Source organism: Cynocephalus volans, chromosome 2 (genome assembly GCF_027409185.1).
Source record: "Cynocephalus volans isolate mCynVol1 chromosome 2, mCynVol1.pri, whole genome shotgun sequence".
Taxonomy (NCBI): Eukaryota; Metazoa; Chordata; class Mammalia; order Dermoptera; family Cynocephalidae; genus Cynocephalus; species Cynocephalus volans.
In genome coordinates, this window is record NC_084461.1 from 117,991,764 (window position 1) to 118,001,113 (window position 9,350).

The window sequence follows — 9,350 nt, forward strand, 5'->3', positions numbered from 1 at the left end:
AACTTTGTCACCCCAGAATTGTCAAAATGCATCCTCCTCTGCCTCATTCAATCATACCCCAAACATCATCTCAGGCCAGGCCCTGGAGCTACAGAAACAAAAAACTGACAGTCCCCACCCTCCACGGGCCCAACCATCACGTGGGGGGACAGTGGTGCAGGCGGGCTGGTGCATAGGTGCTGGAGAGAGCTCTGGCTTGGGGTGGGACTCTTGGGACCCCCTCTATGTAGAGTCAGGGAAGGCTTTGGCGGGAAGTAGGTGACATCGATGCAGGACTTGATGACAGGGCAGGGCACTGGAGTCACAGAAAAGCACAAATTCTGGGGAGGGTGGACTGTGCCAATCAGGCAAAAGTTGTTCTGTTCTGTTCTGTTCTCACTCCCCAAAGCCAATGACTGGCCATCACTCTGCTCCTTTTTGCAAACTCCCCTGGCTCACTCAGAGCTCCTTCTGTGTTCCCTCACATGGCAAAAGGTGGTTGGTTGTTTTTCTTTGTTCTCTCCCTGAACAGATCATCCTACCCTGTGTACTTGTCTCACTTTAGCTCTGAGAGGAAAATTACCTATGCCGGTATTAAAGAGGTGAGGGTGTTCGGGCTCATATATGTAAGCAAAGGACATAGCCCAAGCATTGCCTCCCACCTTCAGGCTGCACACAGGCCAGGCCTGGAGTCTGCTCCCTCATGCAGGGCTCTCTGTCCCAGCTAAACCCTGCCCAGCATTGGAGCTCTGGGAGCCAGGCATCATCTGGCACAGACTCTGGAAGGTTTGTGGAACTTTGAGTGGAGACTCTCACCCCAGATGCAGCATCCATAATAGGTGGCAGCAGCACAGCTTGTACACTGCCTGGGCCTGGAGACTGCCCGGTCCTGAGCTCATGCAGGGAGCCCCTGGGGGTATAGTCCCTATAGCAGCCCTGACCCTGCAGGAAGACTGACATGAGACCACCCACATATTGCTCCTCCTTCCAGAATAAGGTTTGGTGTCCCTTTCAGTGTCTGCAGGCTGAGAGGCCAGCCCTCTTCCCAGCTTCAAGCTTCAGACACAGAGTGTCCTCCAAGCACTTCTGGAACCTGTCAGCCCTCCAGGAGGGGGAGCAGCCCCAGCCTCAGGGGTCTGTCTCTGTAGTCCTGCCCTTAGGATGATGCCACCCACTCTGGGCACACCCTGCTCAAAATCCCAAGCAGACACCTCACTCTGGCATCTCAGGCCCTCTGTGATCTAAGCCATTGGTCCCCTTCTTGCACTGCATACTTCAGACCGCCTGGGTCACCCCTGACATTGTTGCACTTCCCACCTCCAAGCCTTTGGCCCTTGCCAGTGCATCAGCCTAGAATGCCTTTACCCTTCCTGCTTATCAACCCTACATGTACTTGAAGTAGGAGGCTGCTGAGTGCCAGTCCCCACTCTTGTCCCTGATACCCCAATCATTTCTCTTCAGTTCACTGAGCCCAGGCTCTGCATTTGTGGGAACACAGAGACCTGCGGATGAGACTCCTGACGTGGCATTTGAACCGCAGCATCCGACATGCTGATTCTGTCTCCTCCTCTGGACTGTAAGCTCCTCAGGGAGTTCTCCCCCTGTTCAGCACACATGTCACCCTCAGAGAAATGCAGGGGCTGTTCGCCGATGCACAGGATGGACGCACAGGTGAAACATGTCCACGGAATCACTGATTGCCGGCACTACTATCTACAGGGACACCACTGATCCCACCCCCTCACTCTGCAGATTGGGAATGGCCCTTTGAGAAAGAAGAAGAGGCCCCTGGAAGGAGAAGAGCACCAAGCACTGCTCCAGGGATAAAAAGAATGGAAAGTGGGGCCTTGGGTTAAGGTCCCTTGGACCCAGAAGCCTGGAGATACACCAAGCCAGTCCCCGCCCTCAGGCCCCTGCTTACGCCCTAACCTCATTCTTGCTATGCCTTTCCCCTCCCCTCTTCCTGTCCTGCCCAGCTCCTTCCTCAGTCTAGGCAGATCTCCCCTTCCTCTGTCCTCACACTAAGCTCTCCAGGACCACAGTCCTGCCAAGTATAGCCTGAGCCTGGGATCCTGCCCATGGCCCCAAGATGTGGCCCAGGCTGAAAGAAAGTGCTCACTGCACCCATGGGTGATGCCTCACTTAGCCCTGCCTTTCTGGCCACTTGTCCTGTAGATTAAACACCTCAGGCCGTCCGGGGATTGCTGAGGCCCTTATGTGTGCCAGGCATTGTGCTGGGTGCTGAGGCACCAGCAGGAAGCGGACACCCTGCCCCTATCCTCATGGAGCCGACAGTCTGGAGGGGAAGATGGCCATTGAGCAAATGTGCTGAGCTGGAGCAGTGCTGGGCCAGGGGCCACTTCTCATTCTACCCATCTGGGGTGGGTGGCAACACTTCCATCCCACAGACTCTGCCAGCTCCCCAGCTTCCCCGACATGGGAGAGAAGTTGCCTGGGACCTGACTGGCTGCAGCCCCGCCCAGCCCCATGCTCCTTAGCCAGTTTAGGCCCTGGCAGGTGTGTGTGCCCACTCACACAACACATACCTGAAGTCTCTAACATAAAAATAGCCCAACGGCTGCAATCTGCCCTTATATTTTTACTGGGACCCTCCATTGAGCGAGAGTGTAATCTGTAAGATAATGTAAGTGCTAATAATACTTCCCCGGGAAGCATTCCTCACCATTACAAACACAAACTGCTATTAGGGAGTGTATTTGTTAGCATTGATGAGACATAGATTATTCGGCTTCTGCCACAAGATGGGAACAGGCTGATTCTTTTCCCCTCTAAGTTGTTCAGCTTCTGAAAAAAATTAGCATAATGTGTTGAATGTTCTATACAATTTGAAGTTAATCTTAAAAACTCCTCTGTGATTCCTCTCCCATTAAAGACTTTAAATATCTTTATTCTCTTTTAATAGAGCAATTCATCAATGTATTCCTCTAAAAGGTAAGTAATAGAGATAGATTAGACAGGAGGACATGTTACATAGAGGAATACCATCAGGATGAACATGCTAATTAATACCAAACCTAGTAGGTGCTAAGTTATTAGTTGGTTGATTTTATTAGTTGGTTGATTGAAATCCCGTAACATTTATAAAATAAGGCTTTTCAATATCATTTCGAAATTTAAAAAGTAAGAAATGCTTAATCATCATTTTCTGTTAATTTTAAAGTTGGGTAAACTCTGAAGCTCCCGTGATGGGCTTTCCTCCCAGACTTAGATCACAGACTTTGACAGAGCACCACCTACTGCCCAAGCCTCGCCACCTCCTCTTAGACCATCTAGAAACACCACAAGAAAACCCCAAAACAGTGAGTTTTATTCTTAAGCATTCAGCCAATACCTATTCTGTGTGTGTGCAGACCCTGGGGATACAGACAAGATAAAACATATGCCTGCTCCGAGGTGTTCCATCTACAAGAGAAAGGGCCAGAGAGGTAGAGCTAAATGCAGTGACACCCACCACAGGATAGGTCACAAGAGAGAAGCCCCCCAGCTGCAGCACTCCCACCCCCATCCCTTCCCACAAGACAACTTGCCCTGAGCAGGCAAAGCCCTCTCCCTCATCCACTCGGACACCCTCACACACACCCAACACAGCCACCAGGTCTCTCTTGGTCCTGAACTCTGCATTAAAGATAACAGTCCTTTGCCAGGGCAGTGATGATGGTTGGCCACCCAGGACTTGGGCACTAGCCATTAAAGCAGCACCATGTGCAGGAAAACTCTCAAGGAGCAAGCAAGGGCAGCTCTGAACTCAGGGCTGCGCTCTACATGGCAAACAGGTTGTATTCCCACATTGGCCAGAGATGCAATTAAGCTATTGATCCTCGTGCAAAATGGGCATTGATAAATCAATACATAGTGATACTGTAGATAAACAGTGCGCATCATCGGGAGGCACGGCATGTGTAAATGGTTTGATACAGATTGGTATCAAGGGAAATTCTGTCTCAATATGGCCAAGCATACCAAACACTGTCAGGAAGTATAGCAGCCACTTTTGCCCTAATTTATTGCTGTTCTCTTATTTGCTCAACAAGAATAAATTGAGCACCTTTTGAAAGCCTGCTGTGGACACAGGCCTGGGGACACAGGGACAATTGAACCTCCCGACCACCATCTCCCAGGACGTCATGACCCAGGGCAGAGCTGGTAGAATATTCTCCCTGACCTCTGGGAGACAAGAGACCAGAGTCAGGGTGGTCCCCTGCTGAGTACTCCCTGTGTGCCAGGCCTTGGGCTGGGCATGCTAATATATACCTCTTAACTTCCTGATGGCCTCTGAGATAGGAGTTCCTGGCCCAGTTTTACAACTGAGAAAAGTGAGGCTTAGCAAGGCTGAGTGGTCATGTAGCTAGCAAGTGGCAGAGTGGAGATTTGAACCCAGGCTGCCCAGTTCTAAAGCCCAGGCTCTTCCCTGACCTGGTTTATACAACCGATATCTTGAATCTGTTTCCACAACCACAGACCATCTTTCCACCCCAGGCAGCCAAGTGGCACTTATCCCACGAGAATGGAGACTCCTAAGATCAGACTTGCCTGACCTTGGAGGCACAGGTCTGAAGCCCAGCCCTCTAGCACGTGGGTGGACCAGTAATATAGTCACAGACACTGATGGGTGCCTACCAACAGCCACTAACCACGTCCCCCTTGCTGACGGAACCCCAGGCATCCATGCAGCAGGAAGGCTGGCCCATATCCCAACCCCACCACAGAACGTAAAGCTGGATTATCCTTAAACCAATTAGGGTAATTTCATTCCTTTTGCTGATTAACTGTTTAGGAATAGGCACATTACAGATTCTGGCCAAGGAGACATTGCTCAGGAGAACAAGTCTGCTGGGAAAGCTCCTGGGAATGGTCTCTTGGCGCTTAAATAGAGACACAAGGACCATTTTTCACCTATCAGACTGACAAGAATCCAAAACTTTCAGAACTCACTCTGTTGGTGTAAGGAAACAGGCCCCTCGCACATCACTGATGGGAGTATGAACTGGTACAAATCCCAAAAAGGGTAATTTGACAGTATCTGTCAAGGTTATAAATACATAGCCCTTTTGCCCCAGCAGTTCCACGTGTGGGAATTTATCCTACAGGAATACTAACATATTTGCAGAATTGGTCATAATAGCAAAGATTGAAAACAACCTAAATATCTATCAAAAGATGACTAGTTAAACAAATAAGGTTATATCTATATAATGCAATATACGATATAGCTATAAAACATTATTGAGGATGCACTTTATCTGTATATTCATATTTGCTTGTAATATACCTTATTATATAAAGAGATTCTGGAAGAATACAAAACAAGTTCCTATTAGTGAGCAGATAAGGACGGGGCAATAGGGAGACATTTTATTGTTTACCTTTTCTATGTTTTAGATTTGCAAACCTGTGGGTGTAACACCTATGCAAACAATTACATATTTTTTAAGAGAGTGAAACAAGAAACAGAGGCTATCTTTTCTGCCTGCGGACATTCGTGTGCAAGGACATAAGGGCTGTGGAACCACAACAGCCATTTTGTGACCATGAAGAACTCTAGAGCAGAGCGGGAGAATGGAAAAAATCTGTGCCCTCAAGGACATTGTTGAGAATCAACCAAACCTGGAGCACCCTTACCTCAGAGCTTCTTGTTAGATAAGATAAATCCCTTTATTGTTTAAGACATTTGAGTTGGGTTTTCTGTTACTTGTGTATAACAGCATCCCAACAAGGATAAAGGGCTCTGGTAAAGGCCATCCTGTGAGGACACAGGATAAGCTGTGCCTCTGCTCTTGCTTCTGATGTAAAGAAGAAATGCAGGAGTTCAGGGTAAACATAGAGGACTAAACATGCACGTTTATCTCTGCTCCTCCTACCTCCAGAAACTTCCCTAAAATAACCAAGAGGGTCTTAAAGTGACAGAAACCCACGAGGACAGAGAAGAACACGACAGAAGAGAAGTTATATAGACAAGAGTTTGGAAGCTGGAAAGCTGATAGGCAACAGCTAACTGACTTAGCAGATCAGAGAAAGTTGAAACCTAAGCCTGGTGTGAATGAGAACGCACATTCAGAACCCGGAAAGCCCTGGAACTGAGGAAGCATCAAATTCCTCAGAAGGCAGAGGCATAAGTGGGGCTAAAAACAAGACCTTTAAAATTCAACAACAAGAAAATGAACAATCCAAGTGAAATATGGGCAAAAGACCTGAAGAGACACCTCATCAAAGATACACATATGTCAAATAAGAATCCTGAAAGATGCTCCCTGTCATGTATCATTAGGGAAATGCAAGTTAAAACAACAAAGACATACCACTAATACCTATCACAATGGCCAAAATCAAAAACACTGACAACACCACATGCTGGTGAGGATGTGAAGCAACAGGAGCTCTCAATCATTGCCAGTGAGAATGCAGAATGGCACAGCCACTGTGGAAGACAGTTGGGTGGTTTCTTACAAAACTAAACATACTCCTACCATACATTCCAGCAGTTGTGCTCCTTGGCATTTATGCAAATGAGTTGAAAACTTACATCCACACAAAAACCTGCATGTGAATGTTTGTAGCAGCTTTATTCATAATTGCCAAAACTTGGAAGCCACCAAGATGTCCTCCAGTAGGTGAGTAAATAAATAAACTGGGGTACATCCATACAATGGAATACTATTCAACACTAAAAAGAAATGAGCCACCAGCCATGAAAAGACATGGAGGAAACTTAAATGTATATTACCAAGTGAAAGAAGCCAACCTGAAAAGGCTACATATATGATTCCAACTATGTGATATTCTGGAAAAGACACATCTATGGAGATAGTGAAAAGATCAGGGATTGCGGGGAGGGAGGAATGAATAGGTGGAGCACAGACAATTCTTAGTCCAGTGAAACTATTCTGCATGATACTATAATGGTGGATACATGTCATTAAATACTTGTCCAAACCCAGAGAAGGTACAACACCAAGAGTGAACTCTAAGGTGAGCTGTGGACCTTGATGGATACAGATGGGTCGCTGTAGCTTCATCAGTTACAACAAATGTACCAGTCTGATGCAGGATGTTGATAATGGGGGAGGCTGTGCATGTATGGGGATGGGCGTGTATGGGAATTCTCTGTACCTTCCTCTCAATTTTGCTATGAACCTAAAACTGTCCTAAAATGTAAAGTCTATTTATAAAAGATAGGAGGGTTTGTGGAAAGTCAGTATGAAAACCAGAAATCTATTCCCATGTCCTAGCAAGAGGACCACCCTAACCCCACCATGAAAAAAGATGGTAGGTCAGCTCTCTGGAGAGTTTGGGCCAAAGAGCTTCTGGACTCAGGGATGGCAGACACCGCTGAGCACAGGGTAAGAAGCCATATCAAAAACTAGGAGAATAAGAGTAAGTCTATAAGCTAGATGGTGAAGACTCATGCCACCTTCTCCCTCTGAGTTTCCAGAAGGATCTCAGACAGACCTACACCCCTCCCCCAGGCAGATGATGGGAGGATTTCTCTCTGGAGAGACTGATCACCCCAAGAGAAAAGATCTACAGATACTGACACTGGGGAGTCCCATACTGAAATAGTCAAGTTTCTGCACCCCAATCACCCTATACTGAACCCACAAGTCAACAAGTCTCACTCAGGCACACAGAGCTTTCAATGAATTATCTGGTGCTTCACTCTTAAATATGTGTGGAAAGCCAAAGATTACCAAACATTTGAGAAAAGTCTCTAACTGGAAGACAGGCCAAAGCAAACAGGAAAAAAAAAATCCAAAGGAAATAGAGAGATTGCAGGAAACGGAAGAAAATATATATATGATGTATGTATTTTAATATATCAAAAATTAGAAGATACTGCATTCATGTAATAAGAACAAGCGGCTATAAAAATGAACATTCAGAAAACAAGAAAAAAACTCTTGGAAATTAAAAATATAATAACATAAATTTTTTAAATCAACAAAATGTTTGAAAAAGTAGAAGAAATCACCATAAAAATGGGGGAAAAAAAGTAGAAAACAAGAAAGATAAGAGCTTCATCATTCAACTAATAGGAATTATAGAAAAAGAAAATAAAGAAAACAGAAAGGATGCAATTTTCAAAAAATAATACAAGAAACTGCTCTAGAACTGAAGGGAATATATTCCAAGATTTAACAGATCCTCCAAGTCTATGGCACCATGAATTAAACTTAAAAAAGAAAAAAAGACCCATTCCAAGGAACATCATCATGAAATGTAGAACACAGAACTTTCAAAGAAAATAAGAAGGTCACATATAAACCTCAGAATCTGAAAGGCATCTGATGTCTCAACAACAATGGAAGCTGGAAGACAATAAAACAATGCCTTCAAATTTCTGAGGGAAAGCGATTTACGATCTGGAGTCAACCACACTATCAATCAAATGTGAGGCTAGAATAAAGAACAAGGTCTCAAAAAACTTACCACCTCCTCTCCCTTTCTCAGAAAGTCACCAGAGGAAGTGTTCCCCCAAAAGAGGGGAAAATTCAAGAAAGAGCATGATCCAAGAAAGTGGGATCCAGGGTCCAAGGGATGCTCCAGAAAGTTCTAGAGTGAAATCTGCTACAGAACAACAGTTCAGGCAAGGATGGGGGACTGCGAGCCTCTGCAGGGCTGTCCGAAAAATAAACAAACACATAAAACAAGTAGATTGCCTGATATGTTCGAAATGTTCAGAGATTTCCAGTTCTGTCATGGGGTTTGGGAAATAATTTGTAATTGGTATGTATAAAACAAAGCAAATGAAAAGAAACAGAGCAATTATTAACTTCTGAGAAAATTAAAAGTTGTGCAAAAAAGAAAATGTAATCATAGTACTTCATGTGGCTTGCTGTGAATAATGGCTACATATTCACAATAATGTAAATATTGAATATTGATTTAGCCTGATATGAAGATTTAACATTCTCAGGAGGATAGGGGAGAGGGGAGTTTGTGGGGAGTAAGGGGGGTGCCATGCAGGTAATAAAAATAAAACACCCTTCCCTTCCACAAAAGCAAGTCAATGGATCATGAAAAATAAATAAAATGAAATGAAAAAATAAATAAAATAAAAAGTCAAGACGTAGTAGTTAAATCAAGTTGTGTAGAAATATGAAGAAAATACAATAAATACAAGAAAAACGAGCTTAAACGTTGAAAGTAGATGATTTCTGGGAGCTGGGAACAGGGAGCGAGGGGGCAGGGCTCTGCCATCTTTCATTATTATAAGCCCAGTAGTTCTATGTCCGTAACTTATGTACACAGAACAAGGACAGAAAAGTCAAAAAAGCAAAAATCAACAGACAGTATGTGCTGATCTCCTAGCATGTGCTCAGATCTGTGTCCATTTCCAGGAGTCCGTGAGGCAG